The sequence below is a fragment of the Gobio gobio genome (genome assembly GCF_949357685.1).
Source record: "Gobio gobio genome assembly, chromosome: 1".
NCBI lineage: Eukaryota > Metazoa > Chordata > Actinopteri > Cypriniformes > Gobionidae > Gobio > Gobio gobio.
Window position 1 is genome coordinate 52228866 of NC_137097.1, and position 16631 is coordinate 52245496.

Here is a 16631-nt window from a genome sequence, read left to right on the forward strand (position 1 = left end):
TCATGTATAGTTACCCTGGAATGATTTGAAACAATGTTTCAAATTGTTCTCTGATATCTACATAGAGGGTATGTGGCTTATTTAAGGGCAAAAATTGTCCAGACACGGTTTTACAGGTCCATTTTCAACCCTAGAAGTTGTCCCTAGAATGAAATGGTCTGATTTTGCCTTATTTGGAAGGGTCATGAATATTAATGCAGTTCTGCTCTGATTGGCTGTTTCACTGCGCGGCTCATTTCAGTAGCATCAATCCAACTCTCTCCATTGACTTTGCATTGCGTGAGGCTGCCTCCTTGTCATGTCGGGCTTATAACAAAAAACAGAACAATGTCTAAAAGCTGATATGTGACAAAGTGTACAGCAAAACGCGTGTCGGTCTGTCTCTATGCCTGCAGAACTTCCGATGATTCGTCTGTGCAGTTACGCCTGGCCTTGAACATGCAAATGTTGGGGGCGTACATATTAATGATCCCGACTGTTGCGTAACAGTCAGTGTTATGCTGAGATTCATCTATTTTTCCATGGTGTTTTTCACAAACGAGATTTACATATGAAGGAGGAAGCAATGGTGTTTGAGACTCACTGTTTGTGATGTCCATGTACTGAACTCTTGTTATTCAACTATGCCAAGGTTAATTACATTTTTAATACTGGGCACCTTTAACAAATTAGACCTCATTGTAAAGTGTTGCCTAAAATTTTAATAATTTAAAAGCATGTTAGGGTTAACAACCCACCTGAAAATGTAATATTTATATGTATTCATGTACGGTTACCGGTCAAAAGTTTGGAAACATTACTATTTTTTATGTTTTTGAAAGAAGTATCTTATGCTCATCAAGCCTGCATTTATTTGATCAAAAATACAGAAAAAAAACAGAAACATTGTTAATACAAAAGATTTCTATTTTAAACAAATGCTGCTCTTTTTAAACTTTCTATTGTTATAAACAAATATTAAGCAGTACAACCGTTTCCAACATTGATAATAAATCAGCATATCAGAATGATTTCTGAAGTGTGTCACTGAAGACTGGAGTATTGCTGCAGACAATTCAGCTTTGCATCACAGGAATAAATTATATTTAAAAGTATACTAAAGTCCCTCTGAAGTAGTGCTGGGCGGTATGACCAAAAATGTATATCACGGTATTTTTCTAAATTATATCGGTTTCACGGTATATAGGGATGAAACGGTATGGAAATTTAACATCACGATTATAGTGACCCAAATTATCACGGTTATCAATATTATCACGGTTTTGTTCAAACAAAATGAAAGTGTTCAAAAAGAACAGATGCACACACTTAAAACATTTCAACAAGTTTTATATTTGAAATTCAACAAACAACAAATAACTAAAGCAGCTCTAAGCACTTTTTTTTAAGCTAGATTCTGTGGGATTTCCTTCCTTAATGGCCGTCATCAATAGCAACGCATAACACATAAATAATAATAATTTGTCGTAAATATAATCTCTAATATTATCACTGTAAATATATTCCCAAGCAATATTCTCATCAGTGTTCTATCAGACACATTTAAATCTAGCATATTTTGTGTTAGAGCCCAAACAGTATCCTAGTGAAATAATGCATATCCATATTTCCATATGATTTGACAGTTTATTTTATTAAATATCAAAATGTGTGCATCATACCTGAGACCTAGATGAACACTTTACAGTCTTTTTATGACTGTCATTCTCTTCAAATGCTACTGAAGTTTGAAACGTGTATAACGTTACCAATGTTGTATGTAACTTTACAGACGGTCCCTAAATTCGCCTGCGTTATGCCAGTCATATCAGATGCGCTGTGGTTCTGCTGGGTTTTTTTTAAACCATTTTCGCTGCTGAAATAGAACAAAAACAGTCAAACACTGTATGATGAGTGAATTTCCTGCGTACAGCACACGTTTATCTCTGCTTTGAGTGCAGATTTCAGCGTGAGAACGGCGCGCGCTCTGAACAAAACTCCGCTAATCTGAACGCCTCTGATTATGAGATATTGCATTCATAAACTCAATAGAAGCACGTGTAAGTGCTTATAATGCGCAACGCGATTATAACAGATGGCTTTTGAGAAGACTATTATAAGTTCAACAGCCAGAGTGGCTAGTGTGCAGCCGAAATAACGTTACACTCGCAAATGGCGGTTGTTAATGTCAAGCCCTGATTATTATCCCTTAAATGTCACCCTAGTCTTGTCTGAATTTGTTTGTTCACTTCACGTTATTATTTCCCAGACGTAGGTTTGGTATTGAGGTCAAAGTCCACTTGCCTTGCGTTCGTAGTTTTGAAGTGTTTTCCCTATTACAGCGAATTTCTTCTGGCATGTTCTGCAGACAGGGTGACAATCTTAGATTAAGTTTCCCTCAGGACTTTTGTAAAAGCCAAAATATGACCACGCCTCAGATTTGGTCCTTTTAGAAGGCAGAACAATCCCCCGAGTGCTGTCACTGCTTTCTGCCATTTCTCCTCATTCAGAAAACAGCGCTGCGCCAGACTGACGCTGACTGGACAAGATTTACCGCGAGTTTTCACAACCGTGATAATCACACGCGGTTTTAATGATAATAAAATTTTATACGATATTACTAACCGTCACTAAATTTTATCGTGGTTTATCGTGAAACCGGTAATCGTTTCATCCCTAACGGTATATGACGGTATTTTTTTCCCCTATGCATGACCCGGTGTTAACCACATTTTCTACTGATTGAGAGAGTAAATACTGCAGTAGATTGATGGAATGCCTTGTTTTATTGTCATGACGAGTGAATATTGTAGAAAAACTCCACACTAGAGTTAATACAGGTTTGCAAAGCCCCACAAAATGATGCTATGGAGAGACAACCGATAAAACACAGACCTGCAACACACTCATTACAGGCACATGAATATTAAAATATGACCACGGAGAGAAAATAAACAGAGTTGAGGGCACCTTAAGCATTTTAAAAATCTAACCCTATTTAACAACAAACTGACAAAACGAGGGAGAAACGCGGATATTTGCAATACATTTAAGAGCACTCTCTGAACGAATGACACACATCAGTTTAACACTGAAAGAATAAAGCAGTTACTTTTTTGACCATTCTTCTTTGAATTGTCAGTTTATTTATTAACTTACATCATTCATTGTCTTTTGTATAGCAGAATAATCCATCGTGTCATTGCGGTCGTGAGTAGACGTATGGTTCAGTGAAGCCAAATCAGTGCACATTTCATTTGAAGAAGATGTGATGAAATATGTGTGCATACATGCTTCTGGTACTTGTTCGGAGCACTAGAGTATATGAAATATGTCCATTAAAAACTTAAACGCGCTCGCACCGGTCTATATTATGTGCAATAATCCATGAGGAGAACGCTGTTAATCAGGCGCTCCGCGCAGAAACCGCTCTCTCGCGCGCGCCAAGTGTAGTTTGAATTCTCCGCTATAATCAAGGGCTGAATCCGAGATAGCCCCCTATAACCTCAAATAGGGCATTATTTGAGGGGACAGCGCTTTGTAGTGGTCACTACAAAGCGCTCGTTTTCATTCACTCCTTTTAAATAATGTGATAACGTAGGAAATAGTGAATGAGGGTATAGGGGTTTCAGATTCGGATTCAGCCATAGGCTTTAGATGCGATCTCTGCTGTGCTCTCTGCTCTGACACTGACAGCTCTCACCAGTACAGTGCAACAGTGAAATGTGTCCCCTCTCAAACAATGACGCGCTGCGTTCCGAACGTTGTTTAAGCGACATATACCGGTATTGCGGTATCATCAAAATTCATATAATAACAAAAATAAATACCGGTATTCTGTATGAACCGGTATACCACCCAGCACTACTCTGAAGTCAATAATTTTATCTCTTAAAACTCATCTTTGATCTCCAAAAAGACATATTTAAATGTTTTTTTTCCTGTGAAAAAAAAAAAAAACTTCATGCCTTAAAATAGCTTGAATATAACTCTACACCCTTGCTTCATTTACTATACGCGGATCCATGAATATTAGCCCCGCCTCCACTGTAGACTGTAGTAAACGCGGCACAATGGTATCGCTCTTTACAACGTCGAACACATAACGGTAATTAGTAAGCTTGCCTACATTATCAAACAGCTAATAATGTGTTGCTAATGTTACACAAACCATGTTCCCATTCGCCATCTCAGTCTCCCTTCTGAAAATCAGTATCCTTAGAAACGATTTAAACATCACAGAACATCAGTGGTGAAAGGCATATAGTTCATCGTAACATCGCAGTGTTTCCCCTACCATTGTTTTGGGGGGGCGCCCCACCCTCCCAAAACGATCCCCCGCCCCCCCTGAATGAATGACAAAAAATATTTGTCATTACGGTCGACAATAAGAATTGCCCGATGGTTCAGTGCCAGCGTGAAAGACACTCGGGCCAAAGCTGCATCTTCACGGAAACTGATCATTTGCGCATTTTTAAGCCTTGCCAATTTAAATATTCAAGCGCTCATAGACGAGAAAGTGTGTCTCTCAGTTTGCTCGTCGCGAAGGGCAGCAACACACCACACACACACACACACACGCACGGCCACGCGTCTCAGTGCGCGAATATTCACACAAAATTATATCAAAATGACTGTCTTGTTGAGTATCATCGTAAACATAGTCGGTTAGGTCTTTTAATTGAACGTAAACATGAAATTTGCCAGTCACCGCCAGCATTTATGGTTATTTTCACAAGTTTTAATGGTCCACAGAATATCTAAACATGCAATATATCAAAGAAAGAACAGACCCACTGTTTTATTCCAGCTTCATATATTATTTTTTTAATCAACACTTGAATGTTGCAAGTTTCATGAAAAAGCAACATTTTGAGCATAAAGCTAAAAAAAATCACGTTTTTGTAAAAGACTAACGTTACGTCTGAACGATGAACAAAACACAGATGTTGTAGATGGAGTCCATCAACACCCCAAAGCTTGACAGTCCTATAATTCGTCCTGGGTTGACATTTCATTCAATAACATTAGGCAGTTTTGATTTATATGCTGTTTAATGGTGATGATCGCGTTATTTTACATATGCATCTGCTTACACATGATATCGCACGTTGCTTCTTCGGCAGTGTTTTGATCAGAAGATTCTGTTCTCGTGCAGGAAATGCGCTACAGCGCCCCCTACCGTATAACAGTGAACACACATGGAAAGCCGGAAAATATCGTCATTGGCTATATAAATATTGAGATAACAAAAGACAAAAAAAAAAAATCACTCACTGCTCTTGACTGAATAACTTTTAATAAGGGTTAATCTGTATTTATATGCAGTGGCATATCATTTTATGCAGATTATGCAGTTATATTTTACATTTGATTACTATTTTTGTACCTGACAATCTAGTTTAGACCTACATGAAAATAACTGTTTATTTAATTTGTATATGTTTGTTCTGCTTTATTTATTTGTGCTTTTGCTCATAATTTGATTATTTGTTCTTATTTTATTACTGACGGTCTTTAACAATATAAAAAAAATATATGAGTTAGGATTTTAGTTTTTAGAGTCATAACCTTATTTATTAAGCTTATATGGCTCAAAAACAATACTAGGCCTATTTTATTTTATTTGTCTTTTTTTTGTGGTGGGGTCAGTGAAAATTCTGACAGGGCAAGTAAAAATTTGAACCCCTGAAAAATATCCTTAGCATTGAGCCCTGAAATATAGTATATATATTGTTTATATTTATTTACCAAATTAATTAATTTATTGTCTATGGCAACACCACGTATCCGTAACACTCCCGCTCCGCGACACTGGTAGTTTCGGGAGGTCCCCCCCCCCCCAAAGCTGTAAACCTAGGGGAAACACTGCATCGTAATATACATCACATACATAATTCACCCGCTATATTTGCTAAATGTACCCGATTTTTTCATTTCAACAGAAAAATATACCAGGATAACCTGACATCTCTTGATACTCCCCTGCTTCACAGCATAGTAATGATGATTTACTAAAGCCTGCCCGCACATTGACATGATTGGTTTGTGACATCAGAAACGCCAGCGATTATATTTATGACAATTTTATTTTTTTTAATACACAGGTCCTATCAGGTCCTACCTTTTAAGCATAAGCATTTTATGGATTATTGTAGTAGATGTGCTTGTGTTTAAGAAACTATGCAAAAGTTAGGCTAAAACAGATGCAAAGGAAAACACATTGCAATAAGGAAGTGTCACATAGGCTGAATTTGCAGACAAGGTACTGGGTTTCCATCCATGTATTTTTAAGAAAACCGAGAAGGCAAATATAAAATGCTGTAGGCCTACAGGAACACCAACATGCAAATTACATGCCTAAAAAAAAAAAAAAAAAAAAAAAAAAAGTTATAGATTCCATTAGATTTGCATATGATGGAAGCACATTAAAGGTCCCATTCCGCATGATCCCATTGTTCAAACTTTAGTTAGTGTGTAATGTTGCTGTTAGAGCATAAATAATACCTGTAAAATTATAAAGCTCAAAGTTCAATGCCAAGCGAGATATTTTATTTAACAGAAGTTCCCTTTCAAAGCCTACAGCGAACGGCTGGCTTGGACTACATCCTGGTACTTCCTTCTTTAATTACGTCAGTAGAGCAGTAGAACAGACTAACCTCCGCCCACAAAGAAACGCGAAAAAGGGGGCGCGGTCTTGTTGCTGTCCCACGTGGAGAAGCGGACGGTCGCGTGGAGAAAAGGAACTGTTGCGTTGAGTGTGTTTGTCGCCATGTCGTCGAGACGCTGTTATTTTCATCCAGGAGTCAAATCACCTTTGTTTGGCTTTCCCAGGGACGCTGTAGAGATTATTGAACGCATACATCTCTCCGTTAAGAGGCGTGACCTTTCCAACATGCGCTAAGCTGCTGTCGAATCACAACACAGGAACTGCTGGCACGTGCGCTAAGCTGTGGTCGAATTACAACACGGTAAGCGCTGGCACAATCAGAACTCGTTACGTGTTTCTGAAGGAGGGACTTTATAGAACAGGGAAATCACCAGCCGTTTTTAGGACAGTGGAAACAGCGGTACACAGATAAGTACATTGTGTGAAAAATACTGTGTTTTTTTACACGCGAAACATGAACACATGTTATATTGCACACTGTAAACACAATCAAAGCTTCAAAAAAACACGAAGAACGGGACCTTTAAAGGTAGGGTAGGTAGGATTTGGTTAAAAAACTTTTTTTCCAAATTTATTTAAACTTTCTTTATATATCAATACATAATTAAAATGTAAGTACTCTGAGAAAGAAAGTATAAAAATTGAGTGTCTGTAGACCTCTCACGACTGTTTTAAAGACAGCTCATTATTTCCATTCACTCCACCTTCTCCCTTCTGGGCTCTTTCCAAAGCCACGCCCCCAAAACACATGAACACGCTACGCCGACCACGATCAGCTCAGCTGAAAGACGCATTATTTACCTGAGGCGAGCGGAGAAGAAGGAGTGGAGTGCTTGTAGTGACATCATGTCAGAATCACATGTAATAAAAAATCTAACTTTATCATTATGAATATAAAAAAATAAGATGTATTTTAGTACTATCAAGCTAGAATAACGATACTGGTAAAGTTTAAAATACACACACACAACACAGTGTCTACGACACACACAGATACAAGATAAAAATATCAACATAAACATTGGTAGAGTATATAAAAACAAACCAAGGGCCGAAATAAACGTGCAGGTAAAGTTCCCGGTGAACATGGTAAAAGAGTTTAGACAGAGGGTACAGCTAAAGCTGACTTAGTTCTAAAAAAAAGTTCCTGGATGCGGTGTACTAGCTTTTGCACAAGCATTTTGTTATCTAAAGTTACATTTTGCGAAATTCAACACGACAGCGATCAACTTGAGCTAGGCATATTGAGTATTTATCATCTCTACTAATGGCTCGCTAAGTGTATAACATTGTAACTTTATGCTAAGTAATGTTATGTTAGCTATATTAGGCAGCTACGTGCGCTAGTGATACATGCTTCATGAAAACATAAACCAAAAAAATGTATAATCAAAATGAAAGATTACCTGTCCAGCAGAAATACAGCCTCTTGAACTCAAATCAAACGGGTGCGCCAGGGTTGCCAGGTTTTCACAACAAAATCCGCCCAATTGCTACTCAAAACTAGCCCAAAACAAGCCCAATCGTGTTTCTCCGGTAAAAAGCGCGTTTGGGGGGTAAAATGTGTCTTTTTGGTAGGGCTGCCTGCTAAAATTCGCAAATCCCGGGGCAAAATATCACATAATTGGGGTCGCTTCAACCCGCGGACATGAAAAACAGCCCGCTGCAACAGTATTTGAAGTAGCCTGACTTGGCAACCATGGGGCGCGCGCATGTGGGCAGATCCTGTAGCAAAAGCGGCGGTAGCCATGGTAGCGAGAGAGAGTGACAGTCGCCCAAGCCAATCACTTGTTTCGGCCCGAACGAAAATAATGAGCGGTGTTTATTGCAGATTAAAAAGTCTAGAGTCACTCGATTTTTATACTCTCTTTTTCAGAGTACTTGCGATTTCTCTCAACTTGGATGGATATTAGCGACTCACTGAGCACCCTAATACTGCCACTACTGTCTTCTGTTGAAACCTTAAAATGGTTCACTTCATGGAGCAACAAATGATTGAGAACCCCTGCTTTAAGGTTTGTAAAACTTTTTTACTCCTCATCCAGTCTTTATTTAATCTCTAATCCCATTTGGGTCTCATTTTCCCTCTCTCCTGCTCTTAATTACCTTGTGGTAAGTATGTGTGGAATCTGGAAAAGGGAGAAGGCCGTCGCATTGTTTTGCTTGTATCCCTTTTCCAGTACTTGCCAGATTCTCAACAAATTTCTCTTACCATTTCCCGCCTCTAACCACCTCTCGCCTGATTTTCGGCTGTTTAGTCTGTGGCTGGTTTTCCCAGCCGTGGCGCTGAGACTGTTAGCTTTTGCTCATGGAGGGGCTTACAGTACAAGAGACTCAGAGGCTTACAGCAAATCCCAATAGGGTTCCCAACACTCTGGAGTGGCTAGACTAAAACGGTTCCTGTCAGCTCTGGGGTAGAGATTAGGCTTGCTACGATAGTTGGTGTTGCCGGTGTTACCGGTGTCCAGACTCAACACCGGTTATCACTTGCCCACCGTGGCACCGCCCACCGTCTTTTTGATTTTTTTATAGTAATAAAATAATTTAGTTCAGTTAGAGAACAGACAATACAAATAAAAACTGAACGTATCTGCTTAATAAAGCAGGATCCGACCGTGAGTCTCGGCAGCGGCAGGAGTCATTCATCAGATTTAAGAGTGAGGAGCTGACTGAGATGATCGCGGAAGATTTGGTTTCAGAGCGAAACGTAAAAGCGCCTATTTAAGGGAGTTTGTCAATTGTTTTGTTGTTGTGTTTTTCATTAAAAATAATAGGCTAATGAACCCACAATTCAAGCAACCCGCAGCCGAATTGGCGCTAATTCAAAACTGAAAGTAAAATGTGCACGGCCGCACAGAGCGCGCATTGTTTACTTTCGCCTGGCTCCGCAGTGCGAGCCTCCGCGCTCCACGCATTTATTTTTTCCGCTCATGCGGGCGCGTCGAGTATAAACAAGGGGACGAACTGTTATTCATTCATGGCGTGCATCTCAATCATAGACTGATCAATGCTTGATCAGTGCCCTGACTACTGAACTAGGGAACTGATTGAGACGCACCTATGGCCTCACAGAGCGCGCATTTACAGACGAGCTGTCATTCACGGTGTGTGCGCACTGGCGCGTTTTCAGTTCAGAGCGGTCGTGTTCATGTTACTTTAGATTTAAAAGCCTCCGCCGGTGATACCGGTATTACCGGTGTTGTCACACATCAATTAACCGGTGGGAAAAATTCCTCACCGTCACATCCCTAGTAGAGATGACAAATTATTCTAGATGGTGGAAAAGACACCAGGTCATGAACTGGCTAAAAACCCATGTTACATCAAACATAAACAGATCTGACACAATCTGTGCAAGTTGTGGTAGTCCATGCAGTCAAACGTGTGGTGTGATGCAAAGGCACATTGAGACTGAAGACGTGAGAGATTCTCAATACAGGCAAAGCACAAAACAAAAAGCAAATCCACAAAGTTATCATTAAATACATCTAAACAGGAATAACTCTCTGCGTACTGTCAGTTCCGTACCATGCCGTTATTACCTTCTTTTTATCTACTTTAAACTAATGTCTGATTAAAAGCTCATTTGGTATCTGAGATCTTTCTTTATGAGGCAATTTCTAAATTTCTAAAATGTAGACCAGTGTACTTGACGAATTGTTAACTGATTTGTGTGCAATTATGATTTATTCATCTATAACAATGATTCCCAACCAGCTCCCCAGGGTACTCAGTAGGGATGTCACTTCGTAACCAAGTCGGTCTCAACATTTTAAAATCCTGACGGTACTTGTTTTTCTACAGTGCCGTAAGTACAGATGGTACCAAACATTTATGCATTTTAGCATGTAGGTGAAACCCAAACAGATTATTAGAGCAAATCAGTCATTTTAAAATTTACTGTGAGACGTAATTTCATAAACACGTGTTAGTGATTCAGCGGTAACGCATCTCTCTGCATCTCTCTCTCTCCCTCATTGTGTATAGAGTCGGTGGGCGGGCTTAACATAATGACGGCTGAGTTGCGGCAGTTCCGCGTTCTACTTGAAAACAAAGAAGCTGACGAACAGTGGTCTTTCGAATCGGCTTTGGCCGTGACTCTGGAAGACTTGGATAGGGTTGGGTATCGTTTGGGTTTTTTTCGATTCCGGTGCCAAACCGATACTTTTAAAACGGTTCCGGTGCCTAAACGGTGCCTGAACCGATACTTCTTTTTTTTTTAAAAGGCCACCAAACGAGGTGGATGACATTAAATGGCTTTTTATTTATTTATTTATTATTTAAATTGAACCATTTATTAAAAGTTTAATGTATACTTAAATGTATGAATATAAATAAATACAAAACACAATTTACTTATTTACAAATTATAATTGACATATTTACAAATTCACAGTAAAACCTAAGCCACCCAACTACAACAAGCCTAATATAACTCTAAACAGTTACAGTAATAACAGCAGTAGTCTGTATTCTTGCTCTGCTACAAACCAGCTTCGAGCCTCAGCTTTATTTTGAAATATGATCATATTCTCTGGCTAAATATTTTTGAACGCATCGCCTTAATGTTTCCATGGTGACGCGTCATGTTTCTCACATGACACAGCAGCCGCAATAGCGCTGACAGCTCAGCTGTATCGGGTTTATTTCGTTTTTTCTTTTTATTCAAAATATTCACAAACTTCTTAACTGTGTCACGAACTATCTGATGTTCAAATGTGTGAGTGAATGTGTGTTAGTTGATCTATAAAAGCGCAATGGGCGGCGCCATGTTAGTTTGCGCCTCAGAATCGGATCTGTCGGATTTAACGTTACAACACTTGAGATCATTCTCGTCTCACGAAATACATGAAAGTAAGTGACCAGTGAAAAGAAGAATAGAGTAAACCATATAGTTACTATATAATGTGCATTTATCTGATGTGAATAAAACACGTAACGTTAGTCAAATTATAACCGTCTGAAAGGATTGTCATTGCCGCTTTCATAGACATCAGTGTGTGTTTTTTGCTAGTAGCCTACTTATGAACATTTAAATGTCTGAAACCTGAAATAAACATGATGTCGTTGAAAACACTGAATAGTTGTCATGAGTTGTGATGTGACCAGCGCTGAGCGTCTGTCTCTGGCTCAGCCAAAGCGCGAAAGCACGTTTGAATTTTGGCACCGAAATGAGGAACCGAAATCTGCGTTCTGATTCGGTCCGGTACATACCGGTTATATAAGTACCGGTGCCATATTGGAACCGGATTTCGGTACCCAACCCTAGACTTGGAGTTAAGCTTTTCTTTGAGAAAAGAACAAAGAACGGCACTGAAGTCATTCTAAAGAAAGGAAGATGTGTTCAGAGTTTTGCTACCGGATACGGAGAAAGTTTAATCTATCAACTAGCTCCGCTTCACCTTCTTCGTTGCTCTGGTTGGTTGTAGTATATCCAATTGCGTGCAGAGGGAATCTGAAAGACAACTGTTTATCCCACCCCTCAGATTGAGCCCTGCCAATGGTATATTCCCAGACCCGACATCTTGATGTGGGTCAGGCTAACTTGCACGCTCTCCGAGAGACGGTCTTCAGTCAGTGAGCGAGTGTCAGATTTTTGCTGATTATTAGCCTACACATAAAAGTTCCAATCAGGTTCCAATACACACAGTTATGTCAAAATGCCGCCTTGCCGAATATTCGCATTGTTATGTGAATGTTAACAGCATATCGTCTCTGTCCATTTGGTCTTCGTGATAGCAGCCTTTACTGCTACTGTCTACTAGTGGCTGTCTGTATTAATGATAATCAAATGACAAAAGAAATGCTTAAATAATGATTAGTCTATATTTAACTTATATAGTTATGACTATTCAGAGTTATTTTATATTTGATAATTACATTTCTGTGGTAGGCCTATTTTTACCTGAATACTACTGTTATACCTACCTGAAATACAGCATTGTTTAATTTGTATCTTTATTCTAATGTATTTATTTATGCTACTGCTTCTAATGTGTTTATTCATTCTTGTTGTATTGCTGACTATTGCAACAAGTTACCTTATAAAAAAAATAGTTTTGGTATCGACTTTGGTATCGAGTATAGTGTACTTTTGGTGGTATCGGTACCGACTACTAGATTTTGGTATTGTGATATCCCAGTACTCAGCATTGGAAATATTTCAATTTTGCTTAGTTAAACCTGTAAAATACATTTAATCACTAGCAGTCAACTGCTAGAGGTTTTTCAATGGCCAATGCTGATATCTAGAGTCTAGAATTTATCTAGAATCATTACAATGATACAGTTCAATGGTAGTAAAAGTTGTAAACAAACTTGCTTGAGAAACAAACCAAAAAAATTATGCAAAATTTGTGTGCATGGATAGTTCAAGTTCACTAAAGCTGTCAGTCGCATCTGGAATCTGGAACAAATTGGACATGGTTTATTTATTGAACTAAAAATTAATCGAAATGATAACCAATCATTATTAATCTCCATTTTTTTTATGCAAAAGCAGCACACAGCAGCAATATACGGTTGTCAGTCCTGTAAGTCCTTAATACGGTTACGTTCACACACTAAGCAGTTATTCACAGCCAGGTGTGAGTTCTATAACTGAACTCACACGAGTCACACACGTGTACATTTTCAGGACTCACAACCACATTCTCGGAAAACCTGCATAGTGTGAATGGAATTGGACTGGACAACTAGTTGTCTGTCACATCATACAGTGCGAGAGTCTTTCTGCACTGCACAAACATGCGTTAACCATGTTTTGGGTTTATGTGTGTATAGTTTTCGATATCTTACAGCAATAAGCTGTGTGTTATCTGAAGGTTTTAGATACAGTCCCTGTTCTCCTCTTCTGTCAGTTTTGTGTTCTACGCGTGACTCAAATGCTCCGCTCTACACCCAGATATAAAAGCTGCCGTCAGTTAATTAAGATTTGATGGATGAACTTTCAGCACAATTGGACTCTTGTTGTGTCAAAATTGAGAAGACTTTTTAGTTTTATGGATGTTGCCATCTTTAAAAATACTTTGGTCACGGTTGCTACTCGCTATTGCAACACAGTATTCAAGACACTCTGTGTGAATAGAACATTTCGAGACTCTCACCTGTAAGCAAATACAGTTGTAATTCCCAAAAACTGACAGTCTGAACGTAGCCTTAGTGATATGAATCAAAATAAATGTGCTTAGAAAGTGTTTTCCACTCCAAGTTTTGTTTTGTTTGACATGGCTTCAATAATATTATTGTCATTGCTTTGTGATGTAACAAGGGCAATGATACACAGCATCATTCAGCAAAATGAACAATTTCTGGTTGTGTCGATGAACCCTTACCGATGGGGCTGTGGGGTCCATAAGACTAAAAAGGTTGGGCCGGGAAACACTGACATTTAGCACTTCTTGTCTTACTGTAAATCACCAACAATTTGAACATGCATTCGTTTGCATGAGTACTTGCATGTCATGCATATGATAAGAGTTGATACCAGAACATGCACGTAAGCTAAAAGAGAAAACTTTTGGCAACCGAGTTATGATTACCAAACATAATTAAAGCCAATTGTAATGCAATATATTTTTCCACAACAGTGTTGAGATATCAAATCAAACACATGAGCATGAAGACCTCCATATAAGTTCATGGCAACTAATAATTGTTTTTCAACACAAATCCCAGCACTAGTCAATCAGTTTACACCTGCTATTCGTCACACATTGTGCTCATATTTATTGCACATTTTATGAAAGACAAGAGGGAAGAAAAAACTAGGGAAGAAAAAACTAGGGGCATGTCAGTTTCATTAGTCAAGACTGTCATCCATCCAAAACAATAACAAAACCTGTTGCTAAGTTTAACCCTGAGTGAAAACACTCACCTGAGCTTGGGGTGAAGCGCATGCAGTTGGAGAGGGACTCTTCACTCAGGCACGTTCAGCCCCGTCTTCGGAAACTCGAAGCAAGTCGTGAAGACAAACGTGATAGCTAAAGATAATGTAATATGACTGTCCAGAAATATCCAGGCCGCTGCCATTGCTAACGCGCTTCCAGGAGCGCGGACCCCTGAGGGTCTCCCATATCATCCATAAAACGTATTCCTCAGACCAAACTAATCTCCAGTTTATGCTGAGAGTAAGTAACAGTCTAGTGACTACGAAGAAAATATGGACGTTTCATGAAGCGACATTCTTTGTAGCTTTGCGAAGACAGCATAACTACGGCATGGAGAGTTCAAAATAAATCTAATAAGCGTCCAAAAGCTTGAGTGTCTCTAATGGTGCAGATAGAAGCGCGTTGCTTACATGAAATCAATTTGTATTAGCAGATTGGAGGAAAAGAAAGGATTTCCGTAATTCTGATGGCTTCTTTTCCTGCTAGGTTTGCATATTTTTCCCTCCGTCGATGTGTCTGGCCAGATTCACGGCACGCACGCACAGTTTTCACTTTTCTAGTGAAAGGCGAATCTGTAACAGGCCGTTTATGTTCATTAATCCTGTGCGTAACAACTTTGTAAAGCCAAATAAACCAGAAAATGAGTCCTCAGCTCGATGATTGGACAATCTCCGCATTATTAATGCGATAAATGATTATGAATGAAGGCATGTGACTGTGAAAGCAGCATTCAAGTATCCACTTTACCGAGGTAAAAGCGAAAAATGTATGAGGATAACTGCACAGGAAAAACACTGTCGAAGATCTGGACAAAAGAGCGTGCGCGTTACAGTCAGCGGCTGCTTGAACTTCGAGAACAAATTCCCCTTTCCGTTGATGACGGTTAAAACTCAGCGAAAGTTAAAACTTAGCGAAAGTGCGGAAAATACGCTCCCCGAGGGCCGTTCAGGCGCTTTTGGTGATATTAAGCGTGAGGCGAGACCTTTAGGCGACATTAGTCCAAGCATTCTCGTGATGTTGAGGATGATAAACAGCAGATGCTGGAATGAATCTTTAGCGCAGTGAGTTTCCTGACAGCGAAACGGCAGCTCGTCACCGGAACACATAAGCTCGCTTCCTTTAAAACCAGCCGAAAGTTCGTCATGTTAATGCCCGTGCACGGATACCATTGCGTTCAACATTTTTACTCCTCGTCGGTGGAAAAATGCATTGTATAACGTTTGTAATTTCCGTAACACGTTCAAGATGACAACTGTGTTAAGCACAGACTTTTGTGTACGCTCGGGGGCGCGCTTTTCCTCTCTTTGGTTTTTGTTTGGTGACGTAAAGCACACAGCACAGCATCACTGCCGCGCACACATTTATGACGTCAGAGTCAGACTCTGAAGATTTTTTTTAAAAACAAATACAGGGGATATATATATATATATATATATAAATTCTAATTTGTTACACTGTTTATTTAAGTTTAAGTTATATTGTAATATTTTTCTCTATTATTTTGATGTTTATTATCATCATTAATATTATTAATAATGTTCATGTATAATCATTTATGTTCATATATGTATTATTATTTATCTTCATATATTTCTTTGGCAATATTGTATGATTTACATTTATGCCAATAAAGCAAATTTGAATTTGAATATTATGGAGATAGTCTCCTTAAAAAAGTAATTCACAAAACATCTAAAACAATAGATAACATACAATAAAAAAAAATAAAAAAAATAACATTAAATATAAAAAGTCACCTTCAGGAAATCATTAGGTAAGTCTTATAATGTCAGAGGAGGTGAATCAAATGTGAGACTTTGGAGGGCGGTGCTGTGTTTAAGTGAATAACGTGATGCATTGAACTCTTCACACTGTTTTCATCCTCCTGACAAATCATTACTGGGATTTGTTTTGGGGGTTTTATCTGGGACCAGTATTTATTTACAATATTAATGATGCTTTTAAATAGACATTTCAAATTAAAACGCTGATAATTTGTGAATAAAAGGTCATTACAGTCATCTAATGTTTATTTCCCTCTGATGTCTATTATATAGTGCTCTTTGTTGTACTGTCTTTATATTTCAAAGTAT

At 38.7% G+C, this 16631-nt stretch overlaps 1 protein-coding gene across 1 annotated transcript in view; it reads right to left on the reverse strand.

Annotated features, from left to right (window-relative positions):
* Window positions 1–15841, reverse strand: part of map3k3 (mitogen-activated protein kinase kinase kinase 3) — a 35165-nt gene extending 19324 nt beyond the window's left edge. Inside the window, exon 1 of the mRNA XM_079833637.1 lies at window positions 14526–15841. The gene's annotated coding sequence lies outside the window, so the exon portion shown is untranslated. The remainder of the gene's footprint in view (window positions 1–14525) is intronic.
* Window positions 15842–16631: the final 790 nt, after the last annotated feature.